Source organism: Leucopleurus acutus (assembly GCF_964270905.1).
Source record: "Leucopleurus acutus genome assembly, chromosome: 4".
Taxonomy (NCBI): Eukaryota; Metazoa; Chordata; class Mammalia; order Artiodactyla; family Delphinidae; genus Leucopleurus; species Leucopleurus acutus.
Genome location: NC_139146.1, coordinates 127862105 through 127880591, shown reverse-complemented (window position 1 = coordinate 127880591; position 18487 = coordinate 127862105). Strand labels below are relative to the sequence as shown.

The window sequence follows — 18487 nt, the reverse complement described above, 5'->3', positions numbered from 1 at the left end:
CAAGAGTTAACTTCTGAGCTCTGAGGGGGAGGCTTCCGGGAAAATGGCGGAAGAGTAAGACGCGGAGATCACCCTCCTCCCCACAGATACACCAGAAATACACCTAGCCGTGGAACAACTCCCACAGAACACCTACTGAACGCTGGCAAAAGACCTCAGACCTCCCAAAAGACAAGAAACCCCTCACGTACCTGGGTAGGGCAAAAGAAAACACAAACAACAGAGACAAAAGAATAGGGACGGGACCTGCACCAGTGGGAGGGAGCTGTGAAGGAGGAAAGTTTTCCACACACTAGGAAGCCCCTTCGCGGGCGGAGACTGCGGTGGCAGAGGGGGAAAGCTTCAGGGCCGAGAAGGAGAGCACAGCAACAGAGGTGCGGAGGGCAAAACAGAGAGATTCCCGCACAGAGGATCGGGGCCGACCGGCACTCACCAGCCCGAAAGGCTTGTCTGCTCACCGGCCGGGACGGGCGGGGCTGGGAGTAAAGGCTCGGGCTTCGGTCAGAGCGCCGGGAGAGGACTGGGGTTGGCGGCGTGAACACAGCCTGCAGGGGATTAGTGCGCCACAGCTAGTCGGGAGGGAGTCCGGGGAAAAGTCTGGAGCTGGCGAAGAGGAAAGAGACTTTTTCTTACCTGTTTCCTGGTGCGCGAGAGGGGATTAAGAGCGCTGCTTAAAGGAGCTCCAGAGACGGGCGCGAGCCGCGGCTAAAAGCGCGGACTCCAGAGACGGGCATGAGACGCTAAGGCTGCTGCTGCCGCCACCAAGAAGCCTGTGTGCGAGCACAGGTCACTCTCCACACACCCCTTCCAGGGAGCCTGTGCAGCCCACCACTGGCAGGGTCCCGGGATCCAGGGTCAACTACTCCGGGAGAACGCACGGCGCGCCGGCCTCTGCCGCCGCAGGCCCGCCCCACACGCTGTGCCCCTCCCTCCCCCCGCCCCCCCCCCCGGCCTGAGTGAGCCAGAGCCCCTGAATCAGCGGCTCCTTTAACCCCGTCCTGTCTGAGCGAAGGACAGCCGCCCTACCGCGACCTACACGCAGAGGCGGGGCCCAATCCAAAGCTGCGCCCCTGGGAGCTGTGAGAACAAAGAAGAGAAAGGGAAATCGCTCCCAGCAGCCTCAGAAGCAGGGGATTAAAGCTCCACAATAAACTTGATGTACCCTGCATCTGTGGCATACATGAATAGACAACCAATCATCCCAAATTAAGGAAGTGGACTTGAGAGCAAGATTATTTTCTCCCCTTTACCTCTTTTTGTGAGTGCGTATGTGTATGCTTCTGTGTGAGATTTTGTCTGTATAGTTTTGCTTCCACCATTTCTCCTAGGGTTCTATCCGTCTTTTTAAAAAAATTTTTTTCTTAATAATTATTTTTTATTTTAATAACTTTATTTTACTTTATCTTCTTTCTTTCTTTCCTTCCTTCCTTCCCTCCTTTAGAAAATGAATAATCCCAAATTGAGGAGCTGGACTTTGAGAGCAGATTTATGATTTTTTCACCTTTTCCTCTTTTTGTGACCATGTATGTGTATCCTTCTGTGTGAGATTTTGTCTGTATAGCTTTGCTTCCACCATTTGTCCTAGGGTTCTATCCGTCCATTTTTTGGTTTGTTTTTTTAATTTTTTTTCTTTTTTCCTCTTAATAATTATTTTTTATTTTAATAACTATACTATATTTTATCTTTATTTTACTTTATCTCCTTTCTTTTTTTCCCTCCTTCCCTCCTTCCTTCCTCCCTCCCTCCCTCCTTTCTTTCTTTCTTTCTTTCTCTCTTTCTACTTCTACTAATTCTTTCTTTCTACTTTTTCTCCCTTTTATTCTGAGCTGTGTGGATGAAAGGCTCTTGGTGCTGCAGCCAGGAGTCAGTGCTGTGCCTCTCAGGAGGAAGAGCCAACTTCACGACACTGGTCCACAAGAGACCTCCCAGCTCCACATAATATCAAATGGCAAAAATCTCCCAGAGATCTCCATCTCAACACCAGCACCCAACTTCACTCAACGACCGGCAAGCTACAGTGCTGTACATCCTATGCCAAACAACTACCAAGACAGTAACACAATGCCACCCATTAGCAGAGAGGCTGCCTAAAATCATAATAAGGCCACAGACACCCCAAAACACACCACCAGACGTGGACCTGCCCACCAGAAAGATGAGATCCACCCTCATCCACCAGAACACAGGCACTAGTCCCCACCACTAGGAAGCCTACACAACCCACTGAACCAACCTTAGCCACTAGGGACAGACACCAAAAACAACGGGAACTACGAACCTGCAGCCTGCAAAAAGGAGATCACAAACACAGTAAGATAAGCAAAATAAGAAGACAGAAAAACACACAGCAGATAAAGGAGCAAGATAAAAACCCACCAGACCTAACAAATGAAGAGGAAATAGGCAGTCTACCGGAAAAAGAACTCAGAATAATGATAGCAAAGATAATCCAAAATCTTGGAAATAGAATAGACAAAACGCAAGAAACATTTAACAAGGACCTAGAAGAACTAAAGATGAAACAAACGATGAACAACACAATAATTGAAATTAAAAATACTCTAGATGGGATCAATAGCAGAATAACTGAGGCAGAAGAACGGATAAGTGACCTGGAAGATAAAATAGTGGAAATAACTACTGCAGAGCAGAATAAAGAAAAAAGAATGAAAAGAACTGAGGACAGTCTCAGAGACCTCTGGGACAACATCAAACACACCAACATTCGAATTATAGGGGTTCCAAAAGAAGAAGAGAAAAAGAAAGGGACTGAGAAAATATTTGCAGAGATTATAGTTGAAAACATCCCTAATATGAGGAAGGAAATAGTTAATCAAGTCCAGGAAGCACAGAGAGTCCCATACAGGACAAATCCAAGGAGAAATATGCCAAGACACATATTAATCAAACTCAAATATTAAATACAAAGAAAACATATTAAAAACAGCAAGGGAAAAACAACAAATAACACACAAGGGAATCCCCATACGGTTAACAGCTGATCTTTCAGCAGAAACTCTGCAAGCCAGAAGGGACTGGCAGGACATATTTAAAGTGATGAAGGAGAAACACCTGCAACCAAGATTACTCTACCCAGCAAGGATCTCATTCAGATTTGATGGAGAAATTAAAACCTTTACAGACAAGCAAAAGCTGAGACAGTTCAGCACCACCAAACCAGCTCGACAACAACTGCTAAAGGAACTTCTCTAGGCAAGAAACACAAGAGAAGGAAAAGACCTACAATAACGAACCCAAAACAATTAAGATTATGGGAATAGGAACATACGTATCGATAATTACCTTAAATGTAAATGGGCTAAATGCTCACACCAAAAGACACAGATTGGCTGAATGGATACAAAAACAAGACCCATATATTTGGTGTCTACAAGAGAACCACTTCAGACCTAAAGACACATAAAGACTGAAAGTAAGGAGATGGAAAAAAATATTCCATGCAAATGGAAACCAAAAGAAAGCTGGAGTAGCAATTCTCGTATCAGACAAAATAGACTTTAAAATAAAGACTATTAGAAGAGACAAAGAAAGACACTGCATAATGATCAAGGGATCAATCCAAGAAGAAGATATAACAATTGTAAATATTTATGCACCCAACATAGGAGCACCTCAATACATAAGGCAAATACTAACAACCGTAAAAGGTGAAATCAACAGTAACACATTCATAGTAGGGGACTTTAACACCCCACTTTCTCCAATGGACAGATCATCCAAAATGAAAAAAGTAAGGAGACACAAGCTTTAAATGATACATTAAACAAGATGGACTTAATTGATATTTATAGGACACTCCATTCAAAAACAACAGAATACACATTTTTCTCAAGTGCTCATGGAACATTCTCTAGGATACATCATATCTTGGGTCACAAATCAAGCCTTGGTAAATTTAAGAAAATTGAAATTGTATCAAGTATTCTTTCCGACCACAACGCTATGAGACTAGATATCAATTACAAGAAAAGATCTGTAAAAAATACAAACACATGGAGGCTAAACAATACACTACTTAATAACAAAGTGATCACTGAAGAAATCAAAGAGGAAATCAAAAAATACCTAGAAACAAATGACAATGGAGACACGATGACCCAAAAATCTATGGGATGCAGCAAAAGCAGTTCTAAGAGGGAAGTTTATAGCAATACAATACTACCTCAAGAAACAGGAAACATCTCGAATTAACCTAACCTTGCACCTAAAGCAATTAGAGAAAGAAGAACAAAAAAACCCCAAAGTTAGCAGAAGGATAGAAATCATATAAATCAGGTAGAAATAAATGAAAAAGAAATGAAGGAAACGATAGCAAGATCAATAAAACTAAAAGCTGGTTCTTTGAGAAGATAAACAAAATTGATAAACCATTAGCCAGACTCATCAAGAAAAAAAGGGAGAAGACTCAAATCAATAGAATTAGAAATGAAAAAGGAGAAGTAACAACTGACACTGCAGAAATAAAAAAGATCATGAGAGATTACTACAAGCAAGTCTATGCCAATAAAATGGAAAACCTGGAAGAAATGGACAAATTCTTAGAAATTCAAAACCTGCCAAGACTGAATCAGGAAGAAATAGAAAATATGAACAGACCAATTACAGGCACTGAAATTGAAACTGTGATTAAAAATCTTCCAACAAACAAAAGCCCAGGACCAGATGGCTTCACAAGCAAATTCTATCAAACATTTAGAGAAGAGCTAACACCTATCCTTCTCAAAATCTTCCAAAATATAGCAGAGGGAGGAACACTCCCAAACTCATTCTACGAGGCCACCATCACCCTGATACCAAAACCAGACAAGGATGTCACAAAGAAAGAAAACTACAGGGCAATATCACTGATAAACATAGATGCAAAAATCCTCAACAAAATACTAGCAAACAGAATCCAACAGCACATTAAACAGATCATACACCATGATCAAGTGGGTTTTATTCCAAGAATGCAAGGATTCTTCAATGTACGCAAATCAATCAACATGATACACCATATTAACAAATTGAAGGAGAAAAACCATATGATCATCTCAATACATGCAGAGAAAGCTTTCGACAAAATTCAACACCCATTTATGATAAAAACCCTGCAGAAAGTAGGCATAGAGGGAACTTTCCTCAACATAAAAAAGGCCAAATATGACAAACCCACAGCCAACATTGTCCTCAATGGTGAAAAACTGAAAGCATTTCCACTAAGATCAGAAACAAGACAAGGTTGCCCACTGTCACCACTCTTATTCAACATAGTTCTGGAAGCTTTAGCCAACTATCACAGAAGAAAAAGAAATAAAAGGAATCCAAATCGGAAAAAATGAAGTAAAGCTGTCACTGTTTGCAGATGACATGATACTATACATAGAGAATCCTAAAGATGCTACCAGAAAACTACTAGAGCTAATCAATGAATTTGGTAAAGTAGCAGGATACAAAATTAATGCACAGAAATCTCTGGCATTCCTATACACTGAGGATGAAATATCTGAAAGTGAAATCAAGAAAACACTCCCATTTACCACTGCAACAAAAAGAATAAAATATCTAGGGATAAACCTACCTAAGGAAACAAAAGACCTGTATGCAGAAAATTATAATATACTGATGAAAGAAATTAAAGATGATACAAATAGATGGAGAGATATACCATGTTCCTGGATTGGAAGAATCAACATTGTGAAAATGACTCTACTACCCAAAGCAATCTACAGATTCAATGCAATCCCTATCAAACTACCACTGGTATTTTTCACAGAACTAGAACAAAAAATTTCACAATTTGTATGGAAACACAAAAGACCCCGAATAGCCAAAGCAACCTTGAGAACGACAAACGGAGCTGGAGGAATCAGGCTCCTGCACTTAAGAGTATACTACAAAGCTACAGTAATCAAGAAAGTATGGTACTGGCACAAAAACAGAAAGATAGATCAATGGAACAGGATAGAAAGCCCAGAGATAAACCCACGCACATATGGTCACCTTATCTTTGATAAAGGAGGCAGGAATGTGCAGTGGAGAAAGGACAGCCTCTTCAATAAGTGGTGCTGGGAAAACTGGACAGGTACATGTAAAAGTATGAGATTAGATCACTCCCTAACACCATACACAAAAATAAGCTCAAAATGGATTAAAGACCTAAACGTAAGGCCAGAAACTATCAAACTCTTAGAGGAAAACATAGGCAGAACACTCTATGACATAAATCACAGCCAGATCCTTTTTGACCCACCTCCTGGAGAAATGAAAATAAAAACAAAAATAAACAAATGGGTCCTAATGAAACTTCAGAGCTTTTGCATAGCAAAGGAAACAACATAGCAAATGAAGCAACTGACACAGGAATAATCTCCAAAATTTACAAGCATCTCATGCAACTCAGTACCACAAAAACAAACAACCCAATCCAAAAATGGGCAGAAGACGTAAAGAGACATTTCTCCAAAGAAGATATACAGATTGCCAACAAACACATGAAAGAATGCTCAACATCATTAATCATTAGAGAAATGCAAATCAGAACTACAATGGGGTATCATCTCACACCAGTCAGAATGGCCATCATCAAAAAACCTAGAAATAATAAATGCTGGAGAGGGTGTGGAGAAAAGGGAACACTCTTGCACTGCTGGTGGGAATGTAAATTGATACAGCCACTGTGGAGAACAGTATGGAGGTTCCTTAAAAAACTACAAATAGAACTACCATATGACCCAGCAATCCCACTACTGGGCATATACCCTGGGAAACCATAATTCAAAAGAGTCATGTACCAAAATGTTCATTGCATCTCTATTTACAATAGCCCGGAGATGGAAACAACCTAAGTGTCCGTCATCGGATGAATGGATAAAGAAGATGTGGCACATATATACAATGGAATATTACTCAGCCATAAAAAGAAAGAAAATTGAGCTATTTGTGATGAGGTGGATCGACCTAGAGTCTGTCATACAGAGTGAAGTAAGTCAGAAAGAGAAAGACAACTACCGTATGCTAACACATATATATGGAATTTAAGAAAAAAAATGTCATGACGAACCTGGGGTAAGACAGGAATAAAGACACAGACCTACTGGAGAACGGACTTGAGGATATGGGGAGGGGGAAGGGTGAGTTGTGACAGGGCGAGAGAGAGGCATGGACATATATACACTAACAAACGTAAAGTAGATAGCTAGTGGGAAGCAGCCGCATGGCACAGGGATATTGGCTCGGTGCTTTGTGACGGCCTGGAGGGGTGGGATAGGGAGGGTGGGAGGGAGGGAGACGCAAGAGGGAAGAGATATGGGAACATATGTATATGTATAACTGATTCACTTTGTTATAAAGCAGAAACTAACACACCATTGTAAAGCAACTATACTCCAATAAAGATGTAAAAAAAAAAAAAAGTAAGTTCTAAGAGATCAGGTATTTATGTCATTTTTGGAAATTCTTTTATTCTCAGGCCCAGAACAGTGTCTTGTACACAGTCAACGCTCAATAAATATCTCTTAAGCAAATGAATGTATAGAGACTCACAGAAGAAAGAGATCAACATGTTATAAGAGTTGTAAGATTAGTGTGATTAATGCAAAATAACATGGGGAGAGTAGCAGAAGAAAAAATGGGAAAAAAGTAGAAGTCAGATCATGCAGGGCCTCAAAAGCTATGATAAGTGCTTTGGATTTTTTTTAAAAAACATGTGATAGAAAACCACCGAAATGTTATGTAAGGAAGGAGACGGTATGACCCCGTTCATGTTTTAGGATTATTTGGACTGATATGTAGAAAACATATGAGAATGGAGTAAGATTAAAAATAGGAGGCTGTTGCTGTCCTACAGATGAAAGATGGTAGTAAAGAGAGAAATGATACAAGTACATAATTTTAAGACAAATTATAAAGACTGAACTTCAGGATGTTTGAATGTACAGCAGAGAGGAGGGAAAGAATTCAAGGATGACTCTCAGCTTTCTGATTTGGTAGGTTGGTAGGAAAGGAAAATCAAGAGCCCTTTTAAAACATATTAAGTATGATGTAATAAGAAAATAGCAGCTCACGTATAATTGAGTGTTTACTATATGCTAGACATTGTTCTTGATGTTCTACATGGATATCATTTAATTCTCACAACTCTGTTATAATCCTCACTTCACAAATGAGGGACTCAAGAACTGAGAAGTTATGAAGGTTAAAATACTGAGTATTAGAGTCCATATCAAAACCTTGGTTTTTTGAATCTAGAGATCAAGCTCGTAAAACTCAGGGTATATAGTACCGTGATGTTTGTGAAAAATCCAAGTGGATATGTAAAATAAGGTTAAATAAATAAGTCGGGCACTCAGAAAAGGAACTTGGACCACAGACATAAATACCAAAATTACCAGACTAAAGATAGTATTTAAGAACTATGAAAACAGGTTACATTACTTAGCAATGGAACACAGACACGTAAGAGAAGGCTTAGGATAAAGTCCCAAGGAACTTCCCCATTTAAAGGCTACGCAGAGAAAAGAAGCTACAAAAACTATTGAGAACGAGTCCAGACAGCAGAGAGCAGTCAACAGCATTACATATTGAGATGAAGTTTACTAAAATAAAAACAAAAAGAGGTAAATACTGGTTTTGATTACACTGAGGTCATTGGTAATCCCAGGAAGTTTCAAGGGAATAGTGGTGGTAGTAGAAGCCTGATTGCCAAGAAGCCAAAAAGCCATGAGGAAGCTCAGAGGAAAGAGAGAGAATATATGTCGAAAAACAATGTAAAGCTTGACAACTAGACTGAAAGAAAAACAGAAGGAAGGAAAGTAAAGTCAAGAGAAGGTTCTGAGTTTGTTTTTAGTTTATTTAAAGATGGAATATATTATAACATGCTCCTGTTCTTTCCTAGGGGAAAAGGAAGCTTGATTACGGAAAGAGAAAAGTGAAATAAAGTCTTGAGAAGTGGGAGTGAGGAAGGGCCCCAAGAAACAGCCAAACAGATTTGCCACTGAAAAAGGTGGTGCTCTCTGATGCGAGAGAAATTAACACACAAATATATATATTGATTAGCTTGGTGATGGACAGATTCAGTGTTCATTCCACTCTGATGAAATCTACTTTTCCAATAAATGAGTTAAGGGCTTTGGCTGACAATATGGGTAGAGTGGGGCACTTGGTTTTGAGGAGGGGGAAAAAGTATGAATGAAATAACTTACTTGGGGCATGGGAATTAAAGCCTCCCAGAGAAACCTAATAGGATGACTGGAAATTACTAAATGCCTAAAGTTTGAAAGCGTGAATGTAATGGTAAATGAATTATTTCAACTGAGTACTTGCCAAAGGATGCTATAACACTCAGTTGTTAAGATGCCTTGGTACTCTTCTTATCCACTATATCGGTGGCTCAATAAGAGTGACACATCAATTACTATGAATCAGCTAAAAACATCCAAATATAACTTAAATATCCAAACATATCTTATCTAGGCACTAAATCTGTATTTCCGAATTGCTATCAGATATGTCCATCTGCAGCATCCCAAAAACCAAACCCTCAATATGTTCTAAACTACTCTTCTCAATTTTCCCTCCAACATGTTCTTTCTCCTAATTTCCTAATCAGGAGGATTATAGTATCTAGCAACTCAGCAAAATAAACTCTTTTAAGCCTTTTGCAATACTCAATAGGTGCAAATACGAAAAAATATTTTTTAAAATAATTAGGGTGAAATTCACATATATTAGCCACTTTAAACTGCACAATTCAGTGGCATTAAGTACATTAACAATGTTGTACAACCACCACATATATCTAGTTCCAAAACATTTCCATCACTCCAAAGTCAACCGTTTATCCATTTAGCAGTGTCTCCCCATTCTCCACTCCCCAACCAATGGCAACCACCAATCTGCATTCTGTCTTTATGGAGTTATCTATTCTGAATATTTCATATAAATGATATATACAATATATTTTTCCATCTTTGGCTTCTTGCATTTAGCATTAAGATTTGAGGATCATGTTTACCGTAGAATGTATCAACTCTTTACTCCTTTTTTAATACTGCATAATATTCCATTTTATGTACATACCACAATTTGTATATCTACTCATCCACTGATGGCCATTTTGGCTGTTTCCACCTTTTGGCTATTGTGAATAGTGCTGCTATGAACATGCACTGTATTAGTCAGGGTTCTCCAGAGGAACAGAACCAGTAAGATATAGAGACATATATATAAGAGGAGATTTATTAAAGCCATTGTTTCATGGGATCAAGAAGTACCACAATCCACCATTTGAAAGCTGGAGAACAAGGAAAACTGGTGGTGTAATTCAGCCCAAGAACTGAGGGGCTAATGGTGTAAGTCCCTGTCTTAGTCCGAAAGCCTGAGAACCAGGAGTACCAATGTCCAAGGTCAGGAGAAGATAAATGTCTCAGCTAAATTAGAGAGAATGAATTCACTCTTCCTCCACCTTTCTGCACTATTCATCCCCTCAATGGATTGGATGATACCCATTGGCACTGATCTTCTTTATTCACTCTACTTATTCAAATGCTAATCTCTTCTGGAAACACCTTCACAGACACACCCAGAGATAATATTTTAAACAGCTATCTGGGCATCCTACTCAAGATGACACACATGATAAACTACACGTGCATGCACATGTACTTGTTTGAGTAACTATTTTCAGTTCTTTCGGATATGGTACTAGGAGTGGAATTGCTAGGTCACATGGTAATTCTTTTATATTTATGAGGAACTACTAAACTATTTCCACAGCATCTATACCATTTTACATTCCACCAACAGTGTATAAAGGTTCTAATATCTCCATATCCTTGCCAACATTTGTTATTCCCTATCTGTTTTATTTTAGCTTGTCCCTAATGACTAATGCTGAACACCTTTTCATGGGTTTGTGGGCCATTTGTATATCCTTGGAGAAAAGTCCATTTAAGATCTTTGCTCATTTTTCATTTGGGTTGTTTAGTTTTTTGTTGTTGAGTTGAGAGAAATCTTAACATCTGGATAATAGACCCTTTTATGAGATATAGATTTGCAAGTATTTTCTCCCATTCTATAAGTAATTTTTTTACATTCTTGATAATGTTCTTTGATACACAGAGTTTTTAAATTCCATGACATCCAATTATCCATTTTTTCTTTTCTTCTTTTGCTTTTGGTGTCATATCTAAGAATCTGTTTCTACATACACAGTCATGAAGAGTTACCACTACATTATCTTCTAAGAGTTTATGATTTCACACTCATGTTTAGGTCACTGATCTATTTTGAGTCAATTTGTATATATGGTATGAGGTAAGGATCAACTTTATTCTTTTGCATGTGGATATCCAGTTATATCTGCACAATTTGCTTTAGAGACTTATTCTTTTCTCATTGAACTACCTTGTCACCCTTGTCAAAAGTCAACTGGCCTTATATGAACAAATTTATTTTTGGATTTGAAATTCTATTATTCTCTTATACGTGTCTATAATAGTGCCAGTACCATGATTATTACAGCTTTGTAGTAAATATTAAAATCAGGAAGTTTGAGTGCTCCTGATTTTGTTCTATTTTTCTTTGAAGACTGTTTAGGCTACTCAGGGCCACTTGCGATTCCAAATGAATTTCAGTAATAAACCATTTTTAAAATAATTTTTTAAATCACCATTTACTTTTAGATGCAATTTTTCATTCTCAAATTAAAACTTTCATCTAGTGTATTATACTCAATGGTCTAATACTCTGCTGAAAACAAGGAACAATCAAAGATAAAACAGTTAAAACAACAACATCTGTATTGTTGCCACTCCTCTATCTGATGCCTTATCAATTTGTTATGTCAGCAAATTGTATTTTAGAATGTAATATAAATGAAGAATAAAACAGCACAACAGATTTGGGGAATTAGGCTGGTAATTATTTTAACTTGCCTAATCAACCATACACCATACATCCATTTGTAAAATCAGATTCTCAATAAAGGACCTGAAATATTAACAGTTTGAATACTATAATTCTAAGTAAGTCCACAAGTTAAGATTATACCAGGACTTTTATTGGCTGTTCACTGAACTCATTATTTTAAAGAATGACCATTTGAGACATCTAAAAATAGTAAGCTATAGGTAGATGCTCATAATTTATTACAAGGAACTACTTTACCTATGAAAAGTGCTTTCTCCAGTAATGGAGAATAATGGGCCTTGAATTATAAGCATGATACACTCTGAAGACAGATATGTGGCTCGGTAGTATCAGTAAACACCTTCTCAAACTACCTATATCAAAAAATATCCCTCACACAAATATAATTGTAAAGTACTGTTAAAAAAAGAGACACAAGATTTCTTATGTTTAAAATTATTCTGCTATATTATAACCAAAAGATTCATTAAATCCTACAGCAACTAGCCCAACTTATAGTTCTGTGTAACTGCTTATACCTGTACTTAAAGAATACAGGTGGCTGAAATTATACATCATTACAAATAACCTAGTCTGACATTCTAAGGAAAATATATATAAATACGTATAAATTACTAGAAGCAAGTCACTTAGGGCAATCACATATCTGATATACATCACATTGATACTTAGTTTAAAATTAAAATTTTAGATTCATATTTAGAATAAGAAAGTAAACCATTCACAGTATATAACTGCCAAACCCAGACTATAAAATGGCACTTTAAAGAAGTAAAACTATGTGGATGTCCCACATTTTACACATGAAGAAACACAAATGAACAGGAAAGGCCAACAAATTTTTAAGCAGCTGGAAGTGCTAAATTTAATTACTGAAGAGAAATCATGCAGAGAAGCTAGCTGCCAAACAGGATTTACACTAAATGCAGGAAATCATGTAAAAGTACCAAAAAATTTTCAATATCCACTAATAATCATAAACCTAGATTTAAAGAATGTATGGATAATATATATGATCCCCAAAACTCTATGGCATGAGAATATAGTATTGAAACTAAGCAGGACCTGTGGGGCTTCTGGGCATGGAAGGCTTTACCTGTCCCAGCTTCCTCGTCTGTAAGGAACAGACTCCAGTCTCCATGACCTTCCCAGAGTTCAAAGTGCAGATTCAAACAGTTGCTAATCAGGGAAGGGAGGGGATGCAGAGACAAGGGAGGAGCAGCCAAGAAACAACAGTGCAGCCTTGGGGCAGGTCCTGGTTCCCCCTCAAGGGATACACATAACACTATCTTTGAGCTCTTTACAGAACTAAAACCCCCAACAAATGGAAGATGTCAGCATTCTCCATTCCAAAGAAGACCACCTGAAGCCAGATGAAAGAAACCAGAGAAGCTCATCAAGAGATTACCTGAGCCTGGATTAAAGGAGTGCAGGCCCTGCCAGGCCCTGCACACACCCTGATCTTACCAGCGACTCTGCCCTTGAAAAACTGCTATAAAACTCCTCACCAGGGCTTCCCTAGTGGCGCAGTGGTTTAGAGTCCGCCTCCCGATGCAGGGGACGCGGGTTCGTGCCCCGGTCTGGGAAGATCCCACATGCCACGGAGCAGATGGGCCCGTGAGCCATAGCTGCTGGGCCCGCACGTGCGGAGCCTGTGCTCCGCAGCAGGAGAGGCCACAACAGTGAGAGACCCGCGTACCGCAAAAAACTTCTCACCAAATCCTCCTGGGTTGGGACACACTGTTTTTGAGGGCATGAGCCCACTGTGTCCCCCTTTGCCTGGCTAAGCAATAAAGCTATTCTTTTCAACTTCACCCAAAACTCTGTCTCCGAGTTTCAATTTGGCACCAATGCACAGAAGCCAAGCTTCTGGCATCAGTATAGTGTTAGCCCAACAAAAAAGTAGTAAAATTAAAAACAATTTTAACACAGAAGATATACTATTATTTTGATAAAGGTTACTTTATATGGAATATGAAACATAAAACAAGCAATACCATTTTTCATTAATTAGATAAACCAATTAAAGCACCACTGACACTAAATGAATACACTATAGATAATTCTTATTAAAAAGAATACTCGGAGAATTTTATTTGTCTCTGCAATAGCTGTATTTATTCTTCAACTTGTGATTTCAACTCTGGGAATTTATACATATATGTAAATATATACATATACAATATATGCAAGCATATATACATTATACATGTACATATTTATATGGATCAATAATAATGCACTGTATGAACATACCAGATATTGTTTATCCATTCATCAGTTGATGGACATTTGGGTTAATTCCACTTTTTGGTTATTATGAACAACAGCGCTGTGAACATTCGTGTATATGGTTTTCTGTGGATGTTATGTTCTCCATTCTTTTGGGTATATACCTAATAGTAGAATTATTGAGTCATATGGTAACTATAATTAACCATTTAAGAAACTGAAAACCTGTTTGCCAACATGGCTGCCCCATTTTACATTCCCACTATTGGCATACAAGTGTTCTAATTTTATTACATCCCCACTAACTCCTGTTATTAGCTGACTTTTTAAATGAAAACCATTCTAGTAGGTATAAAATGGTATCTTATTATGCTTTTGATTTGCCATTTCCTTATTGATAACAATGTTAAGTATCTTTTCATGTGCATATTGGCCATTTGTATATCATCCTCAGAGAAATATCTATTCAAATTCTCTGCCTATTTTTAAATTGTGTTATATGTCTCCTTATTGGTTTTTTTTTTTTTTGCAGTTTTATGACTACTTGACAATCGAGAGTTAGTTCTCATCCACATTGTAGATTTTTGAAAGAGGTGACAGGTACCTAGGTAACCAATGGATAGCACTTGTTTGATGATTCTTCATCCTTTTTCCATCTTTTGGGCTACAGCACCCAGATAAGGTAAGGGATACTCCTCATTCCATTGGCCCAGACAGCTTTATTGAGCCCAGTGTCAATGCACACATCAGGAGTTCCCATCTTCTTCATGGCAAATTTCTGGATCTCTTTGAGTGCCGGAAGGCCATGCCTCTTGCAGCCCTCAGTATGGATGCACTTGTGAATGTGAATGGTGTATTCTTTGGTCACTACCTTGTTGATGGCAGAAGAGCCCATCTTCTTGCCACCCTTTTGGTAGGAGCCATTCTGTTGGGCCCAGGATGGAAAGAAAGACGACAAAGTACTCTGAGAAAAGGAAAGCAGCATGGCAAGCACAACTTCCGGGTTGCCTGAAGGCAAGAGGAAGGGGATCCCTCTTTAATGTTGAGTGCTAAAAGTTCTTTGTATGTTCTAGATACTATACCCTTATCAAATATAAGATTTACAATCTGCTATTCCATTCTGTGGATTCTCTTTTTTCTTTCTTCATAGTACCTTTTGAACCCCAAATAATCTTAATTTTGATAAAGTCCAATTTATCTATTTGTTTTTTTGGTTTTGACTATCACTTTTAAATTCTGGAAGACTGGAAGAATTACTGCTCCTATGATGAAAAGAGAGCTGAGCATGGGGCAGGTAAGATGTAATTCAGGTTGGAAATATCCAAAATATTTCAATCCTTTATCTTTCTGAATGATCTGTGGTATGTAATCTCTCCTTCTTTTCTCCCTAAATTTTAGTGATCATTTTTTTAAATCATAGCTTTATAAGAAAAAAAAATTAGTAAAAGAAAAAAATACTAAATGAACAATTGTGTTATTTCTCCAGTTTCACTCTAAACTTTGACAATATTGATGCATAAGCTAAAACCACAAGGCCTAATTTCAAGTCCTATATTTCAAAAATTAAAGTAATAATGCAGGTATTTTTATTAATTCTCAAAGCTCCACAAAGTAAACCTGCCACTACTTATTCATTAAGTCTTATTAATAAATTAACTGTTGTTAACTATTGTTAATATGACATTACAACATTTTCCAATATTCTTCTGCTATAATTATAATAACTGACATTTTCAAGGACATGATTGTTTTTTTCTTCTAAATTATTTACATTAAAAAAATCTAAATAAAAATTAAGGCAAAGATAGGACTCATCTCAAAAAGATTTCCAAACGAATTGTGCTCAAGTTATAATTTTATGAGTAGCATTACTAGCATACCAGGTACAAAGAATTTTAATGGTTTTGCCATTTGAATTTGCACTTTTCCATTACTGACAAGCAGTACTCTCTTTCCAGTCTCCATCCTTCCCCCACATATCCATTACAGTTTTCATATTTTCCAAATTTATATTTTTATATATTTAAATACTAATACCTCATAATTCATCTAAATTTTTTCCAATTTTCAATTTTAATATTCATTATTTTGGTCATACAATGACTATAATGAGAATTTATAAATATATTCCTTTGAGATTGCCTGGTGTTTTGAAACTCCAGAAAATTATCCTCTTCAGAAATTTCAAAAATTTATTATGTTGTATTCTGCTCTTGATCCCTAAAATAATTTCCACATATATTTTTCATACAGCTAATCATATCTTACTGAACATCAAGCAAAACAGCCTAGTATATACATTTGTCTTTTCAAATGGGACTGATAATCATTTATCTGAGTCTTTAAAAATTCCTACTGGAAATTTTCTTATGATGATAGATCAGAGTGTTGTGTGCTTTACGGTTTTTGTTTGTTTATCACAGAAAAAAGACTGTAAATATAAGCTCAATATCAAATTAGGCCAATTAGAAATCCTCAATAAATTTCAAAGGTAGTAATTCCACATACCATACTATCTGCTTATAATGCAATAAAAAAACAAAATTTGAACAAACAATAAAGGACAAATCCCTTGACTATTAAATAACTACCAGATTAAAAAGTATACTAAAAGTATACAAACTAAGAAAAATGAGTATGTCACATAATAAACAATAGGATGACACCACTGATGTCCTCCGAATAATATTAATATTATTGTTTTTGTTCTCATTACTTAGAAAGGAATAAAAGTATGCTTTCAAATAAACAAGAAAAAAAAGAATGCAAGGGGAGGTAAAAAATATATTTGCCAAAACATTTAAGAGAATTAGAAAACAACTCAACCAATCAATAAATAAATAAGTCCAACTTTGACTCTCTGAAAGATAAAAAAAAAAGCTAATACATATATTTTATTTTTTGACAATACTAATTTACAAAAAAGGAAATCAACATCACTTGTAAATAATTATAAAACTCCTTTAAAAAGTTAGAATTGGTAATGTTTTTTAAAATATTCAACCTGGTAGGATTTATTGCTATTAGAGAATCTAAAAAAAATTATTAACATACAGGATAATTTCCACAGATTCCATAATAAAACTATATAATAATCTTAAAGATAATGATGAAAATAAAACAGAAAATTCAGTAGCCACCTACAGAAGTACATAACAAAAAAATGCAGAGTACAAAATTATAAACTGCAGCACTTTTCATAATACGACAAGAATGTAAAAACCTTAAATGTCTAATAATGGAAGTCTGGCACTACAATAATAATTACATATACAGAAACATACAAAAATACAATGGAATACTGCAAAGCAACCAAAAAAATGAGGAAGCTCAGTATATACTAATACACACACACACACAAAAAAAACAAGGTGAAAAAATGTGTATACTCTGCATTCATCTATGAAAAATGACACGTGACATATCTGTATTCCCTGCTTTTTAAAAGCATCCTTATGACTGTAATTTGGTAAGTGGGTACTTACAGTGAACGAGTAAATGAGTATATGTGTATTTTTAAAAGACAGTGGGATACATGAGACCTTTGTACTACTTTTGCAACTTCTTATATTCTATAATTATTTCAAGTTAAAGTCAAAATAAAAACAACAGAGATAAACCATTGTTAAAGCTAAACAATGACTGCTTTTTATTTATATTTTTCTTTATTTTCTAAACTTTCTATAATAAATACATATCATATATGTATGTATTCCTAATTTTATTAAATATGTATTAAATATGTATTTCCTAATTATAATTCTATAATTAGGAAAATAAATACTTATTTTAACTAAAGGAAAGCAAATGACCATCAATCACAAAAAATGCCAATATTAAACAGGTAAATTGGATAATTCATCATAACCCTAAAATTGGTCAAGTCTCTAATATTACATTTGTTAATCTGCTTCACACTCCTTCAGAACTGTCAAATATATGTTGAATAATATATTTTCTCAACAGCAAAATACTTCATGTAATACCCTGGGGTCAACGGAGGATACGAAGACAGAGACTACATTGGGTTACTTTTACGAGACCTGAGTTCTGGCTCAAAATTATCAGTTTTCTAGCTATGTGACCAAGGCCAAATCAAATTCTCTCAATCTATCTTGCATACTTTCACAGATCTGTTGTGATGTTGAAAAGAGAAAATGTGTGTTAAACCACTTAGTATAAAAATGGCCTAACAAAACAATGTTAGGTGGCACAGGAGCACCTCAATACATAAGGCAAATGCTAACAGCCATAAAAGGCTTTCAAGTGCACACAGAACACTCTGCAGGATAGATCACATTTGGGTCACAAATCAAGCCTCAGT

General features: G+C 36.8%; 1 protein-coding gene and 1 long non-coding RNA gene across 5 annotated transcripts in view; both read right to left on the bottom strand.

Annotated features, from left to right (window-relative positions):
* Positions 1-18487, bottom strand: part of LRBA (LPS responsive beige-like anchor protein) — a 743236-nt gene that overhangs the window by 437088 nt on the left and 287661 nt on the right. The window lies entirely within an intron of this gene.
* On the bottom strand, positions 1339-1924 carry LOC309961566. The gene is made up of 2 exons (XR_014326196.1): positions 1694-1924; positions 1339-1403 (listed from the first exon to the last, which is right to left on the bottom strand). It is a non-coding gene; the product is annotated as an uncharacterized lncRNA (long non-coding RNA).